The 27,665-nt window shown below is 46.2% G+C and overlaps 1 protein-coding gene across 5 annotated transcripts in view; it reads right to left on the reverse strand.

Moving 5' to 3' along the window:
- The window catches only part of PC (pyruvate carboxylase), a 108,362-nt gene that overhangs the window by 75,135 nt on the left and 5,562 nt on the right, over window positions 1-27,665 (reverse strand). Inside the window, exons 1-2 of one of the 5 annotated variants that reach the window (XM_042957996.1) lie at window positions 25,701-25,790; window positions 21,183-21,219 (exon numbers count right to left, since the gene is read on the reverse strand). The gene's annotated coding sequence lies outside the window, so the exon portion shown is untranslated. Of the gene's footprint in view, window positions 1-21,182; window positions 21,220-24,073; window positions 24,139-24,892; window positions 24,911-25,647; window positions 25,791-27,665 lie in introns of those variants that run through there. The other 4 variants (XM_042957997.1, XM_042958000.1, XM_042957998.1 and 1 more) reach the window with 4 other exon arrangements.

Consider the following 27,665-nt stretch of genomic DNA (forward strand, 5'->3'; position numbering starts at 1 on the left):
ACAGAGACACCCAGGTGCCCCTAAAAACACATTTTTAAACAGCCAATGGATCAAAGAATAAATTACAAGGGAAATAAGAAACTACACAAATGAAAATGAAAACAAAACATACCAAAACTTCTGAAATGTAGTGAAGGCAGGGCTAAGGGGAAGATTTACAGCCATAAATGCTTACGTTAACAAAACAAGAGGCGGAGGGTGCCTGGATGGCTCAGTTGGTTAAGCAACTGACTTCAGCTCAGGTCATGATGTCACGGTTCGTGGGTTCGAGCCCCACATCGGGCTCTGTGCTGACAGCTCAGAGCCTGGAGCCTGCTTCAGATTCTGTGTCTCCTTCTCTCTCTGCCCCTCCCCCATTTGTGCTCTCTCTCTCAAAAATAAATAAAATGTGGGGGGAAAACAAAACAAAACAAAACAAAACAAGAGGGGCGCCTGGGTGGCTTAGTCAGTTAAGCATCTGACTTTGGCTCAAGCCATGATCTTGCCATTCTCAAGTTCAAGCCCCACATCGGGCTCTGTGTGGACAGCTCAGAGCCTGGAGCCTATTTCAGATTCTGTGTCTCCCCCTCTATGTCCCTCCCCCACTCGTGCTCTGAGAAAAAAAATTAATAAATACTAAAAAAAACCCAAAAAACAAAAAACAAGAGGGGTTCCTGGGTGGCTCAGTTGGTTAAGCTCAGGTCATGATCTCATGGTTCATGAGTTTGAGCCCCACATCACTCTGTGCTGACAGTGTGGAGCCTGCTTGAGGTTCTTTCTCTCCCTATCTGCCCTTCCCCCCTCACACTCTCTCTCTCTCTCTCAAAATAAATAAACTAAAAAAAAAAAAGCAATAGAAAGAAACTATCTCCACAGAATAAAAGCTATAAATGAAAAATTCACAGCAAACATAATTATGCAATAAAAAGAAGTTAAAGGCATCCAATCTGGAAAGAAGTAAAATTATTTGTTTGCAGATGATGTAATCTTATATGTAGAAAACCCAAAAGATACCCCCCCCCACACACACACAAACACACACATTATAAGAACGAATAAATTAGCAGGATACAACAGCAACATACAGAAGTCAGTAGCATTTCAATACATGAACCATAAACAATCTGAAAATTACAAAAACAATTTCATTATAATAGCCTCAAAAAGAACAGATAGTTAGTAATTAACTTAACCAAGGAGGTAGAAACCTTGTTCCATAAAAACTACAAAACTAAATAAAAAATAAATAAATGGGAACATCCCATGGTCATGGATTGGAAGACTTAACTTTGTTAAATGTCAACACTACCCAAAGTGTTCTACAGATTCAATGCAATCCCTATCAAAAGCCTAACGGCTTTTTTTTTTTTTTTTTTTTGGCAGAAATAGAAAATCCATCCTAAAACTCATATGGAATCTCAAGGGATTCCAAATAGACAAAACAATCTTGAAAAAGAACAAAACTGAAGGACTCACACTTACTGATTTAAAAAAAAAATTTTTTTTAAGTTTATTTATTTTGAGAGACACAGAGAGCAGAGGAGAGGCAGAGAGAGAGAGGGAGGGAGAGGGAGAATCCCAGGCAGGCTCCATGCTTCAGAGCAGAGCCCGATGTGGGGCTTGAACCCATGAACCCTGAGATCATGACCTGAGCCAAAACCAAGAGTCAGACGCTTAACCAACTGAGCCACCCAGGCGCCGCCACACTTACTGATTTTAAAACCTACTACCAAGCTACAGTAATCAAAATAGTCTGGAACTGGCATAAAGACAGACATATAGACCAATGGAATAAAATTGAGAGCCCAGAATTAAACTCTTGCATATATGATCAAAGGGTTTTTGACGAGAATGCCAAGCCCATTCAATGGAGAAAGATAGTCTTTTCAACAAATGATACTGGGAAAACTGGATATTTTCATGCATAAAAATGAAGCTGGATCCTTATCTAACATCATATGCAAAAACTGACTCAAAATGGTCAAGGACCTAAACGTAAGACATAAAACTCTGAAGGAAACACAGGACAAAAGCTTCATGACACTGGTCTTGGCAATGATTTCTTGGATAGAATGCCAAAAACACAGGTAACAAAAGAAAAAACAGACCAACTAGACTTCATGAAAATTTTTAAATTTTGTGCATCAAAAGACATTATTCCCAGAGTAAAAAGGCAACACAGGATGGAAACATTTACAAGCAATATATCCAATAGAAGATTGATATCCAGAATATATAGGACTCCTAAAACTCAACAACAACAAAACAACCCAATTCAAAAATGAGCAAAGGATCTGAAGAGACATTTCTTCAAAGGTACATGAATGGCCACTAAGCATATGAAAAGACAAAGTATAATGGTGGTTTCCAGGGCACAAATGGGAGGGGAGAATGGAAGTTATCGGTTAACGGAAACAGAGTTTCATTTTTACAAGATGAGGAAAAACTCTGGGGTTGAATGGTGGTGATGGTTGCACAACAATGTGAATACACTTAATTCCAATGAACTTTGCATTTAAAAATGGTTAAGATGGTAAATTTTATGTTATGTGTATTTTACCACAATAAGAAAAAAGGGAAAACTGAGTAGCTTCTTCAGTACCCAGATAACGTTATTAAAAGCTTTAAAAAAACAAAAACAAGAATTAGGCCAGCCTGAAATTTACACCTACCAAGATCAACCTGACAGTAGCGAAATGACAATGGGATATTCATACAGTCTCCCCAGGAATTCAAAAAATGTGAAAATTATGGAGAATTCCAGAAATCAAAAGGGCAAAATATTTCGAAAAAACAACTATGTGAAAGCAGGCGTCTGCAACCACAGACAAGGGGGACCAGAGTCTAAACTAGGGTATCATTTTAAAACTTCCTTAAAACACATATCAACAATTGCCTGGGTGTTATTCCTGCTCTGTAAGCAACCTTACCTGTGAAGTAAATGCTAGGGAGGACCCAGCCCCCACGAAGACATACTTAGGTCAACCAGGGGTCTTTCGAATGAGGAGGGGGGACCCCAGAGATTCTATTTTCCATTACAAATTCCCAAAGTGGAATTTCCAGGACAAATTAATGGCACAGGAGTTTGAAATGAGTGAGTCAGCTTTCCAGGCCCAACCCAAGCACCAAAGTACTACAGTTCTGGGAGAGTGGCCCAAACGACCTCCACAACATCACTGTGATGCTCCTGGTCTTATTCTCAGTGTTAAAGCCAAAACGCGTGAGAATGGGAGCCACAACCTAGGGATGAAAGGGCCCTGCCTCAAAAGCACTACTTTAAAGTTAAACAGGGGCGCCTGGGTGGCTCAGTCGGTTGAGCGCCCGACTTCGGCTCAGGTCATCATCTCATGGGCTGTGAGTTTGAGCCCCGCATCAGGCTCTGTGCTGACAGCCCAGAGCCTGGAGCCTGCTTTGGTTTCTGTGTCTCCCTCTCTCTTTGCCTCTTCCCCACTCACACTCTGTCTCTCTCTCAAAAAAAAATAAATAAATAAACATTAAACAAAAATTTACATCAGTCTAGAATTTTCTTGGTCAGCAGTAGTGAGGTATCTACCTGATAGACCCCTTCCGTCCTCCCAAAGATGGGGTAATCTGCTCTTTCCTTGTCCCTGCGCCTTCTGCCAACAAAAGTCTCCCATTTTGTATAGCTCTGCAGCTCCTTTCTATTTGCTAGATGAGATGCTGCCCAACTCATGAATCCCTGAATAAAGCCAATTAAATCCTCGAATTTCCTCAGTTGAATTTTTGGGGTGTTTTTAAAACACCATCCATGCCTCCTGCAGATGATGACAAAAAATGCTGAATAAAAATACTTATGTACGTATACTTTTTAATTTTTTAAGTATTTAAATTAAAAGAAAAACTTCTGAATTTTTAAAATTTTCTTAAAAGTATTAACATGTTAGCAAGAAAATAAAGAACACTCAGACCAAAATCTAAATGGAGGAAGAAACCCCCGCCTCCAGAGACAAGTAAACCTTGAAGTCTTTGCCCTGAGGCCATTCTACAGAACCAGGTGATCCTTCAAAGCCTCACTAGCATAAGGGCACAGCTCAGAGCCCACCCAAGGTGGGGAGTCTCTCTTTGCATGAGAATGAACCAGAAAGGAACCTGATCTACCTCTCCTCACCCACAACAGCTACCTGCAAAAAAAATCCAAGTCACTGAGTAGTTGGAGAAACAAACAAACAACAAAAACACCCACAAAAGCTGTAATCATAAAACAACACTCACAGATTTGTAGTCCAAATTCCCACTACGTGGGTGATCAGAAAATTCTCAGTGCTCTATGCTGCTAGTGGGAAGAAGGGTGTATTAGTACAACCACATTGGAAAAGTTTCCCCTAACCTAGGAGGGTCAGATGTGTTAGCAATTCCACTCCTAGATTATTCCCTGAAGAAACTCATGCTCATGCACACCAGGAGCCATGCACAAAGAATGTTCCCAGCAGTATCGTTCCTCAGAGCAAAAACACGAAAGTACACAGGGGTCTACAGTATGACTCCATGTCTATCATGTTCAAAAACATTCTTTAGTTATGCCTAAATTATGCAGAGATTGGTCATAGGTGGTAAAACTACTGAAAAAAAAATCAAGAGAATGATTATTACAAAAGAATAGCTGTGAGGGTACGGCTCTTTAACTGGGGTGGGAGGGTCAGGCTTCCATGTGTGGTCCTAACCTTTTCATTCCCTAACCTGGGGGATAGAAACATAGAAGTTCATTATTTTGTTTTAATGTATGTGTGTGGCTATATGTTTTAAATACTTCTTCTGCAGGGGCGCCTGAGTGGCTCAGTCAGTTAAGCGAATGACTGTCGATTTCTGCTCAGGTCATGATCTCATGGTTTGTGAGATCAAGCTCCACATCAGGCTCTGCGCTGACAGTGCAGTCTGCTTAGGATTCTCTCTGCCCCTTCCCTGCTCAAGCACACACACACACATGCACACACTCTCAAAATAAATAAATAAACTTAAAAAAAGTTCCTCTTCTGTGTGCTATATTTTGTAGTGAACATATAGCAAAAAAAGAAAAAGAAAAAAAACTACTACGGAATTTACACAGTTTTAAAGAGTGAAGCAGGGACATCTGTACTGACATGGGAGGATCTCAAAGGCAAACCGATACATAAAAAGGGCACGGAGCAGAGAGTATACGAAGAAAAACAAATAGAAATAGATTTATATTTTAAATGGACACATCATCTCTAAAAGGACAGACAAGATACTTCAACCAGAAGTGGCTTCTAGGGAGTGGAACTGGGCTACGAGGGAAAGGGACAAAACAAGGCTTTTATATACAGATGTTGGATCAGAGGCAAGTATTACTTAGCTGAAATACATACTTTTTTAAGTTAAACTTAATCCTTCGGTTTACCACTTGGTCTCCTGTTACAAGGCTCTATTAGGTCCATGTGTAGGGCTTCCAAGGCCTTGGCCTCACTGGTGGCTGTTCCACCAGACCTCAGTTTTCAGGGTGGAAGGCACTCCATCATCCCAAAGATTTCACTGTAAGGGGATGCCACCCCATCCAAACCCAGAATCCCACAAAGACCCTGTGTTATTGTAATTTAATAAGAAATGTGAATTTGGTCTTTATTCTATGTTTCTGGCAACAAAGGTTCTAAAACCCTTGGCATTTCCTGAGTGATAGGGGTGCAAGGAGAGTCTTTTGTTATTCACAATAAGCCCTTTTCAACCACACCACAGTCTATGCTAATGAGAACTCTCATTGGGCACCCAGATAGTTTTTAGGAGGAGGCTGGTTGCCAGAGTAACCAATGGTGAGATTAGAGGGTTGGAACTTTCAGCCCCACCCCTGGGCCTCAGGAAGGGGAGGCTAGAGATGGAGTCAATCACGGATGTTCAATCATGTGAACGTAACGGAACCTCCATGAACACCCTAAACGGCAGAATTCAGAGAGCTGACTGGTTGGTGAATCCATCTGTGTGCAGGGAGGGAGGCATCCCCCCAACTCCAATGGGACACAAGTTCCTGTGCTCAGGATCCTTCTGGACTTTACCCAAAGTAACCCTTTACCGGGATGTTCATTTGCATCCTTTATAACAAATCAGTAAACATACATAAAGTGACTCCCTGAGTTCTGTGAGCCATTAGAGCAAATTATCAAACCCAAGGAGGTGGTCATGGGAACCCCCTAGTTACAGCCAGTTGGTCAGAAGTACAGGTGGCAATGTGGGACTTGTGACTGGCACCTGAATTGGAGGTAGTCTTGTACGACTGAGCCCTTAACCCACCGGGTCGCCACTAACTCCAGGTGGTTAGTGTCAGAACTGAATTAAATTGTAGGATGCCCAGGTGGTATCAGAGTCAGAAAATTGGTGTTAGGAAAAATACCACACATTTAGTCTCTAAAATGTTGTGGGTAAAAAAACACCATCAAAGATCCTTGGATAGGAACCCATCAGTGACTGGACCCTCGGGCTTACTTTGTTTGGCTTGCTGATCTGGGACAAAAATCTCAGAGGCAGTGACTGGGACCAGAAATCTGCTAGGGATTTCTAGTCTTTGCCCTCTGCCCTGGATAGGCCCTTCATTTGCCTCCTGGAGAAAAAACAAAACAAAAAAACAAAACTCTTTAAGCTGTGTTGTCTCCAGTAGGAGAAGTGAGCTTATGAGGGAGTAGAAACTGACTCAGAGTTTAAAAACGAGAGAGGCCAGCTACAGGACTAGACTCAGATCTTCACTTAGAAGGTAAAGTATACCATCCCCTCACTCATGACCAGTCTCAATGGACTTACTTTCCCTCTCCTCAGCAGGTGCCCCACGTCTGTTCTGCTCATCAAATGCCATCCCAAAGCCCCAGCACACGAAGCATGAAAATGCAAGTACCAGTAAAACCTTAGTTTGGGAGCATAATCTGTTCTGGAAGCATGCTTGTAATCCAAGGCACTTGTACATCAAAGCGAATTTCAAGAACCACTCACTCAGTTGTGATCATGTGACATTCAGCACAACACTACTCGTATTGTAAGACATGGCTCATTTTTATCAGGTTATAATTTATTAGCAACGTCTGCTCGTCTTGCGGAACACTCGCAGAACAAGTTACTCACAATCCAAGGTTTTACTTAGAGTTGGAAGAAAAAAAGAAACCAGAGTTACAAATGCATACGCTCCGTGTGCTAGGAAGACCTCCCCCTCCAAAATGCCTCCCACACCATGCACCTAAACAATGCAAAGAACAAAAAAGCTCAAATTTAACCTCTACAGATGCACTGTTTTGTGTAGAGTAAGTGCCAGCACTGGCAGGCAGTTTCAGCTCCCACCTGTCCTGCCCTGGACGTAAAGGGAAAGCACGAACTACCTGGAAGCCATTTCCCTCACGATGAGCCCTGCCAGCCCACCTAACAGAGCAGGAAGGGGTTCTGGCAGGCTCACCGCACAGACCACATGCTGGTCTCTCATCCGGTCCCAAAGATGGGGGGGGGGGGGGAAGGGAAGGCCCGAAGAGGCAACAGCTGGGGAATTAGGGTTTAGGACTCTGCTTGATCTCCCTCTGGACAGTTTCCTCCAGGTACATTCTCAGGACTAGCTGCTCTGGTCTCAAGCAAACTTAATTTTCTCAGGAAATTGTGAGTTGGGCATCCCATTCCAATTCCCCGCTTCCGTGCCTGTCCAATTTGTCTCTTGAGCTTGAAAATCCCAGCCCTGCATCTCAGGGCAGAGGCAGAGTGGAAAATGGGAGCTCTCCAAGTCCTCTCTCCACCCCACCCATGGCAACTTTCTTCTGTGATACGTCGTATTTGCCTCTTCCTGCCCCTAGTCTGCATGTGCATCAGGATGTCCGAGCTGCAACAACTGCCTCTCAGAGCTTGTTTCCCACGCTGGGACTCGCCTCTCCCCAGCCCGGTCAGCTGGCCCACTGGCCCACTACTTCCGGAAGAGTTTTTCAAAACCCCATTCACCTGGGGGTGGTCGCTGGCTCCGGCATCTCAGAGGTTTCTCACGGTCTCAGATCCCAGCAGGCGGCTGGGCATTCACAGAACGAATCCCCCCAACGGCAACCATTGTTTCAACAGGACTGCCTAAGCGCAGGGTCCTGTGGGTTCAGCAGTGAACACAGCAGACGCAAATCTCCACCCTGGCAGGGTTGCCACCATCCTCCCCCTACCAGCGAGGCTGGGGCATCATCCTTCCCAATACTTGGCTTTTCTCATCATCACCTTTCTCCATATGCCACCACCTGAATGCTGTCCTCTCCTCTCCACCAGCCCAAATATGGCCCCTTGCTTCAGGGCCAGCTCTCCTAAGAAGTCCTTCCTGAGTAGCCACCCACCTGACACAGTGCCCTCAGCTTACAGGCCCTCGGGCTCCTGTGCTCTCCTGTCTGCAATGTGTTCCCTTGTCGATGTGGTTTGAAGTGTTGGGGTTCGGAGCCGATAGTCAAGAAAGAGTTCTTGAGATGTCTTTGGTGCAAAGAGGTGGTTTTATTAAAGCACGGGAGCAGGGGGCAGAAAGAGCTGCGCTGCAGCTGTGAAGGGTGACTGACTACGTACTGGGGAGCTGGGGGAGGTAAAGATAAGGGGACGTTTCCAAAGGGCTCTGAGAAGACTCACAGAATCCTGCAGGCCTAGCTATTGTCAGGCTAAGGTTGGTTTTGTCCCCTTAGGCATTAACATTAAGAGGGTGGAGAAGAACAGTCAGACTGCCAGTCTCAAGTATTTGTCACTGGGCTGTAGGTAATAAGGTCACATTGTAACTGTTCTCCACCAACCATCAACAGCCACTTCACATAAGTGATTTTGTTTAATCCCTCAAGGGTTTTATCGTCCTTGTTTTACAGATGAGGAAACCAAGGCTCAAGGGGCTCGGGAACCTGCCAAGAGTGACAGGGCTGGTAAAGGGCTAAACCCAAACTCCACTCCTGACGCCAGCCCTGCTCTCAGCCACTTCTCTGGCAACTGCCTGCATCCATTTTCGTGGTGAGCATCACACACGGCACAGAATCAGCCTCAGCGAGCAGTGCCGTAACTGCTCCTCGTTAACAAGCACTACTTGAGCGGGCATGTATTTTGCCCCGGCACATGCACGCCCTCTCTCCCCAACCACAAGCTGCACCACACCAAGGGCAAGGGCCGCGTCAGATCCTCCTGGGGCCCTACAGCATCCAGGAAAGAGCACACACACACAGTCAACGCCTGAGGAAGGAACGATTTCTTGGAATATTGCACGGCAATAGCTTTTGCCCTTCTTAAACCATTCAGTCAATTGTGAAATGCAGGATTAGGTCACAGGGAATTTATTCTGCCAAATATGCAAACTGCCATTTAGGACGACGGGAAGTTAAAAAAGGGAAGGGAAAGATGGCTCAGGTCAGTAAAAATACAAAGAGCTGCTCTGCAACCAGCTGGAATAGAACAGTCAAAAGCCTGGAAGGCTGAGGAAATCCTAAGGTCTCACTGAAGTGGCCCTCGCCTCAGCCTTGGGCAACACAACAGAGAGGAGACGTTGCCCAAGTGACTGATGGCTCTGTCACTTGATGGCTCTGATGGCTCTGATGGTAGAAGCTGCAAATGGAAGAGATGAAATAGGAAAGACTGAGAGTTTCAGGGTGATCCCTTCAGCCACGCGCACCGGGACACAGCCACATCACATTCTAATCCCCTGTGGAAAAGCAGGAGGAACTCGAAGCCAGAATTCAGGTGCCACTTTCAAAGCTTGCCTCTGCCTCTTAACCGGAAGAGCTGGTTGATCACTGAACCCCTCTAACCTCTGTTCTGTCATCCACAAACTGCGAAACCGTGACCTTCACCAGTGCCAATACGAACTGTCTCAGGAAATGATGAAGCTGTAAAGTGCTATCCACACGTAAGGACGATTACCAACAACAGAAACAACAGAACGTCAGTAGGTGGCTCCATGGTGTCTGAGAACATGCCGGTTGGGATTGGACCCCAGTATTTGTTGAAACCTTGATGGCTACTGGGCAGGAGAGAGGCTGTCGCTATTAGATTATAGCAGCCATTCTGTTTTTCTTGAGGCAAAACTTTCTTTTTTTTTCTGTATTGTTAAGTCCATTCTGCTATCCCCAAGCATTCAATAAAATTTTGTGAAATGTCTGGTAATAGTTCTTAAAAGCTGTACTTCGAGAAGTTATTAAACTGGTCAGTCTGCATGTTTAAGGCAAAATGGTACGAGCAGAGGAGCAATAGCCCTGAGACAGGAGAACAAGGTGCCATGCAGGAAGAGTGGACAGACAGCTGGTCAAGAAAGTAAGCAACCCAGGTAGATTTCATTCGACGAATATTCTGGGGGGCCTACTATGTAGGTTCTAGGCTTGCTCAAACATACAAGCACTCCTTAGGTATTTCTAGAAACACTTGGGGAGGGAAACTCAGTAAAAGACTTCCTGAAGGTCAAGTGTGAAAAGACCTTGACTAATTGTTATTTAGGGACTAAAGTGACAGGCTGTCCTTGAGACAGACAAAGTCAGAGCTATCTCAGAGTCAAAGGTCAAATACATTAAAGGTTTGCCTCACTCGGCATTCATGTTCATCCCACTTCCTCCACGGTTTTCAGGGAGAAATGAGTTCTTAATCTTATCAAAGATCCCTGTTTTTGTGATGAGTTAACTAGCTGCTTTCAAGATTCTTTGATTATGACATGCCTAGGTGGGGCTCTCTTTTGAGTTTTCCTATTTGGAGTTCATTGAGCTTCTTGGGTACACAAATTACTTTTCATCCAATTTGGGAAGTTTTCGGCCATTATTTCTTCAAATATTCATCCTGCTCCTTTCTCTTCAGCCTCTCCTGCTAGAACTCCCATTATGTACATGTTGTTTAAAAGAAACCCACAGGGGCACCTAGCTACTGGCTTAGTAGGTAGACCATGGGACTCTTGATCTTGGGGTTGTGAGTTCAAGCCCCATGTTGGGCCTAGAACTTACTTTAAAAAGAAAGAAAAGAAAGGGGCACCCAGGTGGCTCAGTCGGTCAAGCATGTGAATTCGGCTCGAGTCATGATCTCACCAGTCAGGAGTTCAAGCCCCACATTGGGCTCTGTGCTGACAGTGTGGAGCCTGCTAAGGATTCTTTCCCCATCCCCTCTCTACCCCTTCCCTACTAGCATTCTATCTCTACCTCAAAATAAAAAATATACACATTAAAGAAAAGGAAAAAGAAAAGAAAGGCACAAGCTCAAAGTGGAGTCACTTGCCTGCAGGACAACAAACTTAGACTTAGTTTTTCAGTTTCAACTTCTCTAGGAGTGGAATCTTAAACCAATTGATCTGGAATTTTCTGGTAAGCACCAAAGACTTAATCGTCACAGGGGCCTTTTTAAGCCCAGAAGAAAATAAGGTAATCCATCTAAAATGTTGGAGAAGTATATAAAGTACACCAAAGATGGCTGATGGGGCTAAAACAAATTCTGGTCTCCAGCTTAGAGACCCCTCCTCCATGTGCTTCTTCCTTTGTTTGCTGCTCACATGGAAACCCCCACAGATATGGAGGCTGACACCTATAAATTACCCGTCCCACTTGGCATTCGGCGTTCAGATCTTTGACCACCAGTGTTAAATAAATCTCCAATCCACCAAGATCTCCGAGTGCTAGGTTTTTCCACCAGCTTTCCAGCCTGGTTCCGTAACAGTAAGACCCCCTGCTCCTCCCCCTAAGGGAAAGTGACTTTGTCTGGAACAACCCTTTCTTTTCTTTTGCTAATAACTCCTTGCCTCCCGCTCCTTCCTGTAAACACCTTCCTGTAAATACCTGGTACAACTCCTCCCAGCTCCTCTACTTACTACCTGGGATGCTGAATCGTTTTTTAAGAAAGCCAATCAGATCTTCAAATTTACTATGCCTGAATTTCTGTTGTCTAATAATGTTGACAGGCTAGGTGGTGTCCTACAGGCTTCTGAGGCTCTGCTCGTCTTCCTTCAATTTTGTTTCCTTCTGTTCCTCAGACTGGGTAATTCTCAATTGACCTATCTTCTTCAAGCTCATGGATTCTTTCTTCTGCCTGCTCAATTCTGCTAGTGACTTTTTCATTTCAGTTATTAGATTTTTCAACTCCAGAATTTCTTTTTGGTTTTTTTTTTTTTTTTTTTTTTTTGTAATTTCTATCATCTCAATTTGCTAAGGCACTGTTCTCACACTTTAGTTCTTCAGACATATTTTAACATGGTTGATTTAAACTCTTAAAAAGTATAACATTTGAGCTTCCTTAGGGACAGTTTTTTGTTTTTTGTTTTTTGTTTTTAAATCTTGAGAGGAGCTGAGGGGAGGGAGACACAGAATCCAAAGCAGGCTCCAGGCCCTGAGCTGTCAGCACAGAGCCTGACGTGGGGCTCAAACTCAAAAACCGTGAGATCATGACCTCAGCTGAAGTCGGACACCTAATCGACTGAGCCACCCAGGTGCCCCAGGGACAGTTTATTTTAAATGTTTACTTATTTTTGAGAGAGAGAGAAAGCACACAAGGGGAAGGGCAGAGAGAAAAAGAGAGACAGAGGATCCAAAGCAGGCTCTGCACAGTCAGTGCAGAACCTGAGGTGAGGCTTAAACTCACAAACTGCAAGATCATGACCCGGGCCAAAGTCAGATGCCAAACGAACTGAGCTACCCAGATGCCCCATTTAGGAAGAGTTCCTATCGACAGCTTTTCCTGTGTATGTGCCACTCTTTCTTCCTTGTTTGCATGACTCCTAGCTTCTGTTGAAAATAAGATTTGGTTGGCACAAAAACATGCAGATCAATGGAACAGAACAGAGAACCCAGAAATGGACCCACAAACGTCCGGCCAAAATAATCTTTGACAAAGCAGGAAAGAACATCCAATGGAATAAAGACAAGTCTCTTCAGCAAACTGTGCTGGGAAAACTGGGCAGCAACATGCAGAAAAATGAATCTGGACCACTTTCTTAAACCATACACAAAAATAAACTTTCTCAAACCATACACAAAAATGGATAAAAGACCTAAATGTAAGACAGGAAGCCATCAAAATCCTCAAGAAGAAAGCAGATGAAAACCTCTTTGATCTTGGCCGCAGCAACTTCTTACTCAACATGTCTCTGGAGGAAAGGGAAACAAAAGCAAAAATGAACTACTGGGACCTCATCAGACTAAAAAGCTTCTGCACAGCGAAGGAAACAATCAGCAAAACTAAAAGGCAATCGACAGAACGGGAGAAGATATGTGCTAACGACATATCAGATAAAGGGTTGGTATCCAAAATCTATAAAGAACTTATCAAACTCAACACCCAAAAAACAAATAATCCAGAGAAGAAATGGGCAAAAGACATGAATAGACACTTCTCCAAAGAAGACATCCAGATGGTCAACTGACACATGAAAAATGCTCAACATCACTCATCATCAGGGAAAGACAAATCAAAACTACAATGAGATACCACCTCACACCTGTCAGAATGGCTAACATTAACAACTCAGGCAACAACAGATGTTGGCAAGGATGCAGAGAGAGAGGATGTCTTTTGCACTGCTGGTGGGAATGCAAACTGGTGCAGCCACTCTGGAAAACAGTATGGAGGTTCCTCAAAAAATTAAAAATAGAACTACCCCACAACCCAGCAATTACACCACTAGGTTTTTTCCCAAGGGATACAGGTATGCTGTTTCAAAGGGACACTTGCACCCCAATGTTTATAGCAGCACTATCGACAACAGCCAAAGTATGGAAAGAGCCCAAATGTCCATCGATGGATGAATGGATAAAGAAGATGTGGTATGTATATAGATATATATAGATAGATACATACACACACACACACACACACACACACACACACACACACACACACTGGAGTATTACTCGGCAATCAAAAAGAATGAAATCTTGCCATTTGCAACTACATGGATGGAACTGGAGGGTATTATGCTAAACGAAATTAGAGAAAGACAAATATCATATGACTTCACTCATATGAGGACTTTAAGATACAGAACAAATGAAAATAAGGTAAGGGAAGCAAAAATAAAAACAGGGAGGGGGACACAACAAGGAGGGGGACTCTTAAATATGGAGAACAAACAGAAGATTACCGGAGGGGTTGTGGGAGGGGGGAGGGGCTAAATGGGTCAGGGGCACTAAGGAATCTACTCCTGAAATCACTGTTGCACTATATGCTAACTAACTTGGATGTAAATTAAAAAAAAAAATTTTTTTTTCAAGAAAGAAAAGAAGATTTGGCCATTTCTCTTGAATAAATGTTCCTTCGATTGATGCAAGCCTTTGAGTCCTGAAAAAGATGATTTTTGACACTTTTTGCCAGTTTTTTCATTTCTTTATGGAGGAGCATCTTTTAAGAAAAGTCTTTCTTCCACTATTCCCCAGAATCTATATCTTGTGTGGTATTTAGAAAGAGGCTTTCTCAGGAGTGCCTGGGTGGTTCAGTCAGTTAAGCGTCTGACTCTTGATTTTGGCTCAGGTTCTCACAGTTCATGGGTTCGGGCCCCATGTCAGGCTCTGTGTTGCCAGAGGGAGCCTACTTAGGATACTCTCTCCCTCTCTCAAAATAAACACAGAATGAAAGAAACAGAGAGAGAGAGAGAGAGAGAGAGAGAGACAGAAAGAAAGAAAAAGAGGTTTTTATCCCCCTCCAAACAATTTTTTGGAGAACAGGGGTAAGAGAGAGGAACTCTGATACTTAAACACCCTGTCCCTCATTTTGAGCCCTAAATAGTATTATAAATTATGCGCTTCTCTATTTTTTTTTTTAAGACTGATCATTCAAAATTAAAAGACACAGCAAAACAAAGTTATAAACATGTAATTTTGTAGTCCCAGCATCCGGGAAAAAAATATTGGCACAGCATTCCAAAATAACCAAAAAGGAGACGTTACGTGTTCTGCTTTATAATATACCTTTCTCAAGAAAAAGCATCGTGGCTCTTGTTCTGGAATAATAAATTGAGAGCAACAGTTTGATTAGAGTACATGGGCTATTTTTAAAGCTGCACTGTATGACAGTGAACAGACAGCATGTGAGGCAATACTTTTTGATGTACATTTTGGTGGTTTCCCATTTTATTTCTTTTTCAACATTTTATTTCTCAGTAAGCTCTACACCCAACATGGGGCTCAAACTCACAACGCCAGCATCAAGAGTCACAAGCTCTACGGACTGAGCCAGCCAGACACCTCGGCTTCCCATTTTCTGCTGTAAAATTGCTGATCTGAACAGCCTAGATTGTACGCTTGCCCTGTCACACTTCAGGTTATATTTCTAGAACTGACATCGCTGTGTCTAATTTTCCCCCGCCATTTAATGCCCTGCCCTGTGTGGGGCACATTTTCCTCTCTCTGAATGAAGGCTGTGTCACTCAGTGATGTCACTGCCATCATTAATAGACCCTCATATGCTGTTTATTACCAGACAGTGCTGCTTCACCACCTGAAGGGGGAACTCAGAGCCAAAGGTAGAGAGAGACTGTATTTCAAACTGCAGAGCAGGAATCTAAGACAGTCCCCCCATTCAAATTTGTTTTTCTTGGAACCCCACAGACCTTCACTCTTACCCATATGGGGCAACATCAGCATCGGCCATCGCAGGAGAGGCGAGGCTGCGTTAATAGGTGCCACTTGCCACCCACATTTCCTGAGGCCACACCCAGTGACTCAAGTCCACCACATCCACGTATCATCTAACACTGAATCTGTAAGAATTTGATAGTGGGGCACCTGGGAGGCTCAGTCGGTTAAGGTTGTGACTCTTGGTTTCGGCTCAGGTCATGATCTCACGGTTCATGAGTTCAAGCCCCACATTGGGCTCTCTGCTGTCAGTGCAGAACCCACTTTGGATCCTCTATCCGCCCCCCTCTCTGCCCCTCCCCTGTTCTCTCTCTCCCTCTCAAAAATAAACATTAAAACAAATCATTTAAAAGTAAGAATGTGATGGTAACGGCCCCTCCAAAGACATTGCTAGCTCTTCACTGAAAGGTCAGGGAGAAGCAAGAGTTCTCACCATTTCCAGATAGGTGAGCTGAAGGAAAAGGAAAAGGCAGGCATTGGTTTTTGGTGCCAGAATCTCTTGGTAACCAAGCCTGACCAGAAACCACCAGTACTCTTAAATACCAGACTTCTTTTCTCTTCATTTGAGGTGATGTAAGAACCTGGGGGGGGGGGGGGCGGCGAGGGGGGTGATGCCAGACCTAGACTCAGAAGGATCAGTGGCCCGATTTTACAGCCACCTGTCAGACAAAGCCCCGGAAGATACACAGAATCTCAGTTCCACCTATTTTGTACTTTAATCCCACCTATTTTGTGCCCATAGTGCGTGAGAAATGAGGCCTTAAATAGGCTAATTGAATCTAGTGGTCCAGTCACATGTTAAGGCAGCCTGGGTAGAGGAGTACACAGGTTCCATGGGAAGAAGACTAGGCTAATGTGATGCTTGAATCTGGGGCACATGGGCTGTGAGGCCATCCCCAAATATTTGGGGGCAAAACGGCAATTAACTGGGCTCTGCCTAGCAGTTGGACTCAGAGGCAAAGATCTAGTTTCATCCTGGCCAGGAATCTCTTGAATTTTAAAGAAATGTCATCTGGTTGAGAACGAAACTCCTAAAGCTGCTTAGTTAAGTAATTTACTGTAGTTTGCAATCATAGAATTGTTTCTTGAGGTAAAATTCTTTAATTCCAGCAAGATAAAGCATTAAGAATAAACATGCTAAGGGGCGCCTGGGTGGCTCAGTCAGTTAGGCGTCTGACTTCGGCTAGGTCATGATCTCACAGCTCATGAGTTCGAGCCCCGTGCCAGGCTCTGTGCGGAGAGCTCAGAGCCTGGAGCCTGCTTCGGATTCTGTGTTTCCCTCTCTCTCTGCCCCACACCTGCTTGCTCTCTGTCTCTCAAAACTGAATAAGCATTAAAAAAATTTTTTTAAAAAAGAATAAACATGCTAAGACAATAAAAACTATAGTTATCATTTTGTGTTAAGAAATCTGTGTCTATCTGTTCTTTTATATACTTTAATTCCAGGGAATTGAGTCTGTTCAGAATAACAAGGCAGTCTCAAGATTCCAATTAAAATATGCAACTGAGTAATTGGTTTTAAAATCAGATGTGCTTTTAGGTAGGAATTTTATTAAGTTTAAAATCAGTATGCCAGATGATAAAGAAGCTCAAAGATGCTCAGCATCATTAGTAACCAAGGAAATTCACAATGAAACCATAAGACACCAACACATCTTTCAGAATGGCTAAAATTCAATAGACTGACCATATCCAACGTTGGTGACGATGTGGACAGACCGGAACTCTCACATGCTGCTGTTGGAAAAGATGGTGTGGCCACTTTGGAAGAAGGCTGGGTAGTTTAAGTTAAACATACACCTGCCCTATGATCTAGACACTCACTCCTATACATATGCCCAAGACAAAAGGAGATATATGTCCACATTCATTCGTTCATAGCAGTTTCATTCAGAACCACCAAAACCTAGAAACAACTGAAATGCCCAAAGAGAGGCGAATGGATAAACAAACGGTGGGGTACCCGCATAACAGAATACTACTCTGAAACAAAAGGGAAAGTACCGATGGATGAGACAACATGGACAGATCTCAGGATAATTATGCGAGTAAAAGAAGCCAGACAAAAAAGGACACATGCTATATGACTCCACTCACATAAAATTCCAAAAAATGCAAACTAATCTACAGTAACAGAAAGCAGTTCAGTGATTACTAGAGATGGGGAGCAGGGTTGTGGGAGGGAGGAATTATCAAGGGGCACGCGGACACTTTCGGAGGTGATGGATATGTTCACTGTCTTAACTGTTACCTTACAGTTATACAAGTGAATACATACGTGAAAACGTACGTATCACACACTGAACATGTGCAATTTATTATGTTAAAAAGACCTCGATAAATAGCTTCAAATGGTAAAACAGAAAACAGTATAAGGATGTTTAAGAAAAGATAGCAGTCAGTTTAATTTATTAGATTTACAGGAATTATTAAAGCATGTTTGTTAAGCAAAACAACTGGAAGTATTAAAACAATTAAAGAAAGTTGAATGTAATTTATAAATTTAATTTACAATTTTCAAACGAGTTAAGGTTGCAAATGGAATCAAGTATTAATCAAAAGGTCCCTACAAACTGATTGTTAAAATTTTCTAGAATCATAAATAGAACAGAAAGATCTGTAGACTACACTTAAAAGCTAAACTGAAAAGACTAGGGGCACATAGGTGGCTCAGTTCGTTAAGAGTCTGACTTCAGCTCAGGTCATGATCTCGTAGTTCATGAGTTCAAGCCCCGTATCAAGCTCTGTGCTGACAGCTCAGAGCCTGGAGCCTGCTTTGGATTCTGTGTCTCCCTCTCTCTCTGCCCATCCTCCACTCATGCTCTGTCTCTCAAAAATTAACATTAAAAAAAATTTTTTTTTAAGTTAAAAGAAAAGGAAAAGACTAGCTCTTAGGATGCCTGACTGGCTGGGGTCACGGGTTTAAGACCCACACTGGGTGTACAGATTACTTAAATAAATATATAAACATTAAAAATAAATAACTAAATAAATTTTAAAATAACAAAACACTAGCTCTCACAGGAAGAAGCTGTTTTGAGTTTGTAACTTTGACAAATTGAAAATCAATTTTTTTTAATGTTTTCATTTATTTTTTTGAAGGAGAGAGAGAGAGAGCATGAGCGGGGTTGGAGCAGAGAGAGAGGGAGATATAGAATTTGAAGCAGGCTCCAGGCTCTAAGCTGTCAGCACAGAGCCCGATGCGGGGCTCGAGCTCACAAACTGTGAGATCATGACCTGAGCCGAAGTCGGATGCTCAACCGGCAGAGCAACCCAGGCGCCCCCAATTTTTTTTTCAACCAAAGTAACTTCCAAATAATCTTTGCATTACACAAAAGCCCAGGGGTAGGGGAGGGATGTGGCATCAGAAGCCACACCCAGGCATTCCAGTCACCTGAAACTCACCAAGTCACTTAGTCTCTCTGAACTTCAGTTTCCTCATCCGTAAGAGAGGAATCCAGAAAAAACACTCATTATTAATGATTTCATATTAATAAATTTCATACTGATAAACAGCACTCGGAGAAGCATACAGTGATGTGCAAATACAACAGATAAGCATCATGACATCACTCCGTGAGTAACTGCGCCTTTCCTAGACCCTGGCGGACCAGTGACAGACATGGGAAAGGTGACACACATATCCTCAGAGACTAACATGACTCAGCACAGCCAGATCACGGAATTTTCCCTAAGGCCTCAGCCAGGGATGGAGGTGTTTTGGGAGGGGAGCTGCCACATGTGGAATGTGGCCCCACTGCACGCACAACCGGTGGAAGTGTACTTGGAGCCTTCTTGGATACACCACCCACCCTTTCTCTGACCTGCAGGCCGATCAGGACAAGGAGCTAAGTGACACAGCAATTAGGGGGTGCTAGGGTGGCTTCAGTTACACCTCTGGCATACTGCTTTAAAAAACAAAAACAAAAAAACTGCATCCCTCTCCCTCCAGGATCACCAAGGAGACAGCAAAGGAGGAGGGCAGTGTGGCAACCTTCCATGGCAGCCTTCGTTCCCATAACTAAGCAAAACTCCGGGGAATCAGCAGGGACTTACAGATGAAGTGCCAGACAAGCCTTAACAAATTAGATGACCTGGTACGAGGCAGCCCTTCTTGGCAATAATTTTCCCTTGCTACTGACAGATTTGGGGGAAGACATACAAGAAAAGAGGATACTCTTTATAAAGGAGGGGTAAGGTCAGAATCTTGGATTCTGCTGATCAGCCTTCTCTGGGCCCCAATTTCTCAGCTCCCTAAGACAGGTGGTTTGGGGCCCTCACCCAGCTCTCCCACTTCTCCTTACAGGGATGCAAGTAAGAGCAAGAACATGCAACTCTATCAACCAAGAGGAAGACGAGGGCAAGCAGAGAGAACAGGGCAGGGAAACCGTGTGGAGGGCAGAGTCTATCAAAAGTCCAGAGCCCTTTTCACTACATACCCATCGCCGTTACTCCCATGACTTTCATGTGATGAGAAGGTGTTGTTGTTGTTGTTGTTGTTTTTAAGTACACTCCATGCCCAACGTGGGTTTGAACACATGACCTTGAGATCAAGAGTCGCATGCTCTACAGACTGAGCCAGACAGGCGCCCCCACTCCACCCACTTTTCAAAGCAAACACAATCCTAGAGTGGAAATGGCCACATCCAGTCCAAGACTTAGGACAAGAGAGGATTGTGGGAACATCTCAGAAAGCAGAACATTTCCCGGGTCATGAAGGGTTATCTGAGAAAAGTCCCTACACAATGGGTGGAAACCCAAGAAAAATCCCTACACAAAGGAATCTGCACTCTGAGCACAGAACATGAGCTCTGGGGAAGGCTGTCCCTCAGCCACAAAGTCCCCAGGGCCACTGACTATGAAATGAGGATAGCAACTGGCCTACCTATGGATATAGGGAAGAGCAGCGTCATCAGTGTCTGAAATACAGGGAGAAGGCTAGACAGGCGAGGATCGCGCCTGGCTGGGACGTTCATGTGGTCTAGCAGCGGGACATAGGACTGGATTATTAGGTGGATTGCGGCCTAGAGGGCCTTGGCTTTAGGCCGAGGAGATGCACCCTGATCAGTGCATCAAGGGAAACCTGTGTGGGAGAAACAGTCGGTTACACAGGACAGTGCTGCCTGAGCACTAGGTGGGAGAAGGTCCGTCTTCATTCACCCCTTTGCCCCTTCATCATTGCGACTCCCCAAGAATGGGTGTCGTTGCCTGGAAACACACGTCAAGCGTTTTTACAGCCAGTTGACAGAGTCACCTTCTGTGCCCAGCTCCACGCTTCCCTGAGTCCCCCCCTCCCCCCACTGCCCAGCTGCCTGTTGTACCATTGACTCAGGGGGTCTTCTCAGAGGCTGCGTGCCCTAGACGTGCTTCTTGCGGTCCTGAGAACCCTCACCACCTTCCCCTTGACCAGCTTCCCAAGCGACACCCTTCCAGAAGTAAGGCCTCCTGCCAAGGCTGCCGGCTACCAACCGGGGCCAGCGGGCAGCCAGATGTCACTTTCCTGTGTTACTTGAGAGAGAGAGATCAAGAACAGACAAGGACTGCTTATATTTTCCAAAACTTAGATCTTGGCCTTTTTTATTTATTGAACTTGATAAGCGATATGCTGGGACTACTAAAATCTACACCTGCTCCTGAAGAAGACCCGCGCACATCCCACCGAACTGGCTTCAGGCACGGACTTACCCTCAGTGTTCTGTCAGCTCTCAGTGGCAGCTGCTATCTAAAGTGAAAGAAAAAAGAAGTGTTATCCTCCTTTCTCCAGGCACCCCCCAGAGACCCTAGGGGTGGCAAGAACATAGATTTGTAACCCAGAGAACTGCTGCTTCGCTTCCATCCCAGGCGGCCGGGGGTGGGGAGTGGAGGGGAACCAGACAGCACAGGGCTGACAGCACCCTGGCTCTCATCCAACTTTCTGGGCCCCACCTTGGCTGCTTGGCCGCTTGGCCACCCGTTCCCATGACCACTCAAAGCCTGTTTCCTCATCTGTGAAATGGGAATAATAACATCCAGCTCACAGGGTTTCCCAAGGAGGGAACACGCACCAAAGCACTGGCACCAAGCCTGTACAAAGGACGCTCTCAGACATCAGCCAACGTGCTTAGTAAGAAGCATTTAAGTAAAACCCTTTTCTGGCACCTGCAACACAAGAATAAGGAGTTCTAGAAACTTTTGTTGTATCTGACATGATTCCTCTTCCTGCCCACCTCCATCCAGCCCCAGGCCCACTTTCTCTGCAGAGCTGTCTCGAATCCTTCAGGAGCTACCTCCCCTTTGGATTCTCTGAGCCTGGTTCCTATCTCACTAAGCAACCTGACACTAATTAAGAACTGACCTGAGAGCTGATAGGTCTGCTATTTCCCTATTTCCTCAGACCTTTTCTTGCAGAGATAACACATCCACGCACGAGAGCACACCCCCCTGTTTAGGCCCACGGAAGCCCATCGCTTTCAGAGTTTACAGACCACTTGTTTTTGAAAGGCCACACCCGCCAGTCAGCTCCACCCACCGGTCAGTAAAGAGCAAAATGGAGACACAGGCCGCAAGCGATCAAATGGACTGAATCCATGTTCTAAGGAGCCCAGTTGCCCTGATAGATTATGTCAAGGCTAAAAATGAATGTTTGGGGCATTCAAATCAATAAAATATTTATCGAGCACATACCTTACATGAGGCAGCCTGCCAGAAGGCACAGGCTCTGTTCCCAAAAGGCCAAAAAGCAAGTTGTTGAGGGCTAGCTCACAGAGGATGAAAACAGGAGAATACACGAGAGGGAGCCAACTGGGGACTCTGAGCCTGGCAGCCTGGGGCAGACCTGCAAGTGAGGACCTAACAGTACCTTTGCTGTCGGGTTGCTATGATGACCAAATGCCATAATACATGCGGGGGGCTAGTAGGTCCCCTGCCACCATACAGTAAGATCTCAATAAAGGTTGGCTTTTGTGATTAATAACAGTAAGTCATTTATCATCATCATTATGAAAAGAGACAGCCCACATCCAACTGAATAGATTTAGGAGTATATGGGGAATAATGCAGGAAAGCCTGAGTCTTGAAGAATAATTTCATTTTGACAGGACAAGGTAAGAGACAAAACCCTGCAGGAAATGTCACCAAGGAACAAGAGTGGAGGAAGGACACCAGGACGCAAGTCCGGGATGACAGCAAGCAGTCTCAGATGAGGGCTGAGGCAGAAGACAGTACCTTTGGTGTCAAATGCAAGAAAAAGGCCAATAGATGGGATCACATCTTTGTATTCAGTAGGTGAGAGGAAATGGTTCTTTTTGTCATTTCCCAAAGTCCGCTGTCATGCCCTCCTCCTTTGGCAGTTTGGCAACGTGCCCACAACTGAGACTACAGGCAGTGGGGACAAAGGGACCAAGGGATGGTCAGCCAGGCCCAGGTGAGGTTTCAGAGTACGCAGGCAAAATGGCCCACTTCCACAAAAGAGGTCTCTGGTGAGAAACTAGCCGCCAAGCAGGCACTCTCTCTGCATAAGAGGAGTAGGGGCCCCTTCGGAAGAGGGTCAGAGGCTGTCAGGAGGCAGCCAAAGAGAAGGCCCACACTAATCCTCGAGGAAAATGTTTACTTGGGCGAGGCATCCAACTTACGCGGGAGAGTGCGAGCCACAGATCTGCGCCGTCTGGGGCCTGCCAGGCCTTCCTCCCAGATTCACTGCCCAACGACAATCATCCTTGCGGCTCCCAAACGTGACTCTTTCCTGGCTCCCCAACTTCCACCCTTCCTTCCTCACTGGTTTCCAATTTGAGCCATTTCCAGTAATTCACCTGAAACATGTGTCAACAGCACCGACAGGGTACAGGGCAGAAGGACACAGAGAACTGCAACTTGGAATGACCCTGGCCTGAGGTCCACCCTGCTAACGTCTCAGGACCACTATAAGCAGTGTTGGGAGGGCTGGCCCCTAGCACAGCACCTGGGGTACTGGGGTGCCAGCAGTGAGACAAGGAAAAAACTAGGAGCAGGACAAAAAAAGGGGGGGGGGGAGGGGAGTGGGGCAAGCAGCCTGTATTGCTACATCAAAGGCAGCAGGAGTGCAAGAGGCTATAGCCACCGGGGCAAACCTCCCTGAAGGGTGATCTTGGAGGTGAGAACTGGCACAGATAGGGTCCATCAAGCTGGAACAGGCTTCGGGAGAGAGAACCAGAAATAAGGCACAGAAATAAGGCACTTTGGGACAAATTGTGGAAATTCTGGCCGGCAACCTAATTCAATTCAACAAACAGATATTGAGCAACTATTTTGAACAAAGCCCCTTCCAACAGGGCAGGGCAGCCACTGAGAAACACAGGATGCTTGCTCACAAGATGCTCCCTGGAACACAGACACAACCTGTAGCTCGGGCCGGCTGCTGGGCCCTGGGAGCCCTACCCAGCACCTTTGGAACCCAATCTCACTTCTGACTTTTCTGCACCTTAGCAAGTGCCCTCACCTTGTTACATCTCTTGGAGAGGCCTCTTCTGAGCGACCGACCAAATTTCTACTCAACTGGGAAGTGCTATTCCCCCCACATTCCTCAGCCTTTCTCCTGCAAGTTCTCATTGCTGGAAACTCACCTCTCCTCCACAATAAAACCTGGACGGCTCAAATCCAATCGCTGCTGCTTCACTGCCGGCTCCAGTGGAATTGAAGGAGGCTCATGACTCACCTCCTCCTATAAAACCTTCCCCAGTCCAGCCCCAGCCAGCCCATTTCTCCTCTCCCTGGCCTTAGTGTGCGGTTTGCCCTGATTTGTGGGCCTTTCCTGAACTTCCTCTTGCACATCCCCCTAGGGGCCATAGCTCACCCACACCAGGCTCTCTACAAACATCTGTTGCAATGCTGACCCGCTGCTTAGATGGTCTCCTTTCCTTTCCCCAGTTTGCGACAGTCCTACAGCAAGGATTAACCTCGTCTCCCAATCTTCCCTCAGTGTTCATTCTAGGGCTCCCAGCATGGGAGCTGAGCAAAAGAATGCGATGGAGAGCTCCATGGAGAGCTCGAGAGTTAGGATGAAGAAAGGGCAAAGCTGTCCCTGAGAGTAACTAGAAAGGCTGAGCACATCCACCCCACCCTAAGTGTCCGCATCCTAGGCAGGGGAAGGGTGGCCGGGCTGCAAGGCAAAGACTTCTTGGTAAAGACTCTAGCGGCTCTCATCGTGATCTGGCATTAAATACCGACACTTCTTGGAGCCTCAGTTTTCTCGGCTGCAGAATGGGGACAATGAACCCTGGCCTGCTTACCACACACCATGAGCAATCCGATTTTTAAGACTTTCAAAAGCTGGGAACCTAGGGACTTGGCCTAACCCCCGCATTCGTGAGATGACGAAAGAGTTCGCCAGAGGTGAAACAACCCTCTCAAAAGTACACAAAGCAAGTCCCACTGAAAAGAACCTGTATGGCAGGTCCTCAAAGCCAGGGCTCCGGATTCCAAGCCCGGGAGGGCACTTCCCGGACCTCCTGCTGCTCCTCACCGCCCCCGGCTGGCTGGCGTACTTTGTAAACTGCAGAAAGCTGTAGAATAACGGGCTGAGGCCAGCCCCACCTCCTCCTCGCTGAGCAGCCTCGGGCGAATTACCGCTTCACCTCTGAAACTAAGTGGAACCGAGAATGCCCGACCCGGTTATCGGGAGACTCCCTACAGGAGGCGGAGCGCAGGCACCTGGGACACGGAAAACCCCCGCCTCGCAAGCCCCGGCTTTCTTCAGAACTGAACTTCCAGTATGCTGGGGAAAACTTGGCCTCCGGATCCTGACGGACTGGGGCTCGAACCCTCAGGGACCTCGCGGGAGGCGTTTGGAACTGCGTGCGTCAGTTTCTACATCTGCAAAATGGGCCCGAGGACCAGAACGAGGGCCCCGGAGGCCGCCAGGGACGCGGGGCGGAGGAGGCCTGGCTGCGCCCGCGCCGACGAAGACTGGAGGGGAGGCGGGACGGGGTCCGGAGGAAGAGTCCCGGGAGCGAGCGCGCGGGCGGGGGCGGACCCACGCCAGCCGTGCCCGCTGAAGGGGGAGGGGAGGGGCGGCGCACGTCGCGTCGCGCAAAGCCCGCCGCCGTCTCCTCCAGCCGTCACTAGTGGAGCTCGCACCGCCTTGGCGCGCACGACCCTTACATAAGCGTCCCCCGCGGCGGCGCTGGCGCACGCCCACCTGGTCCGACCCGCCGCGAGCAGAGGAAGGTGCGCAGCGCTGCCGGCACTCACCTCCTCGCCTCCGCCGCAAGTCGTCGCCACCGTCTCTACCGCCGCTGCCTCCACTGACAGGGAACAGCTGCGGTCTCCGCGCAACCGAACTTGCTGCAGTCCTGGCCCCACCTTACAGACTTCTTATTGGCTCAGGCAGCCCAACCCCTCCTGTTATTGGACAAGACTTCCCGTCACTCACCGCTCCCCGGCTCAGGACTCCTCCCTACCCTCCGCCTACCCGTCACGTTTAAGCCTTGGCGCCCCACGTCAGCCCCGCCCCTCGCGTCGCTGGCGGGCCCCTGGATTGGTGAGGAAGCTGGGAGAGCCCGCCCCTGGCGCACTGCCTCCTACTCCCTTGTCTTTAGAGCCCCACGTGAGCCCCAAGGCCGGGGCCTCCGCCCGCAATAGGCGGAAGTAACGGGGCTCCGGCACGCTGTGATTGGCTGTCGGCGGGGGTGGGGACGTGCGATTCATTCACCCGAGTAGCACGTGTCTCCCAAAGCCGCAAGCATAACAGATCGCACCGGGACTCCGGGATCCAGGCTAGACACAGATACACGCGGGCGGGTGGGGAAGAGGGCGGAGGAAAAGTGTTTGCAAAGGGCAGGAAGAAGGAGATGGCAATTGTGCCACACGAGTGTGAATGATTGTGTCCCTTAGCTGCGGGGGGTGGGGGGGAGGCGGGTGATGGGCAGGAGTCCGTCGCCGTCGCTGTGTGACCTTGGACAAGCAACCTCACCACTGTGAGCCTCAGTTTCTTAATCTGCAAACCGAGGCCCCTTAGGACTTAGAAGGTTTAGAGGTCTCGGTTAAACAGAAAGCTTCGTAAACTGGGCTCTGTGCCAACCAGCGGATATGGGAGTGACCAAAATTAACAAAAAGGTCTGCTTTACAGTGAGGGAAAAGACAGACGATAAAAAATAAAATACAGGGTACATTAGATGGTAATCAGGCCATGAAGGAAAAATAACCTGCTTCCAGACAGTTGGGAGAATCAAGGACAATGAGAACTTCATCTTGTTAACTAGAAGTTGCTTATTGAGCATCGAGAGATATTACAACTTCATTCTCTTCTCTGACTGTTGTATCTGTTAGGTTTGTCTCTTCAACTTTCTTGTCCTTCCTTCCACCTGTGTGGTCAGTCCAACACAGTGGTCTGTCCAACACGGGTTGGACAAACACGGGTCAGTCCAACACAGTGGTTTTCGTAGCAGAACAAGGATTAAAATCCCAGTTATCCAGATTTCACATATTCATTCAATTAACAATTCATTTGATTGTACACCTACTATCGGCCTAGTGCTATGCCAGGAAAAAGTGGTTGGACTTGATAGACACTGAGTCCCTATTACTCTTCTAGTATGCCTACCTTGTGATTTCAACATTTTCTGCCTGTATCTTATCTCCCCTGCTGTGTACATGTAAGATACAGCCCCCTGTATCCCTCACGAAAGGCAAGGCCCTGCTCTGGAGCTGGCTATGCTAAAGGCACTGTGATGCATCAGCTCAGTGCTGGCTGGTCCTTGTGACCCTATGGGTCTGGAGCAAAGGGTGAGTGGTTCCAACCAGGTTCAGGTGATTACCTTGTCAATACCACCAGGTAGCAATCTGAACAAAAAAACAGAACTAGAAAATGGACTGCTGTGAGGAGTGTCTGGGTGACTCAGTGGGTAAGCGTCCAACTTTGGCTCAGGTCATGATCTCACGGTTCATGGATTCAGGCCCCGAGTCGGGCTCTGCACTTACAGCTTAGGGCCTGGGGCCTGCTTCTCTCTCTCTCTCTCTCTCTCTCTCTCTCTCTCTCTCTCTAATAGATAAATAAACATTTAAAAAAAAAGTAGGAGAAAGAAAGAAAATGGACTGCTGTGAACAAAAAAAGCATGGGTTTTGAAAAGTTAGCTCAAGCATGTAAATTATCTAGTTGGGGCACCTGGCTAGCTCAGTCAGAATTATTGATCTCAAGGTTGTGAGTTCAAGCCCTAT

Source organism: Panthera tigris, chromosome D1 (genome assembly GCF_018350195.1).
Source record: "Panthera tigris isolate Pti1 chromosome D1, P.tigris_Pti1_mat1.1, whole genome shotgun sequence".
Classification (NCBI taxonomy): Eukaryota; Metazoa; Chordata; class Mammalia; order Carnivora; family Felidae; genus Panthera; species Panthera tigris.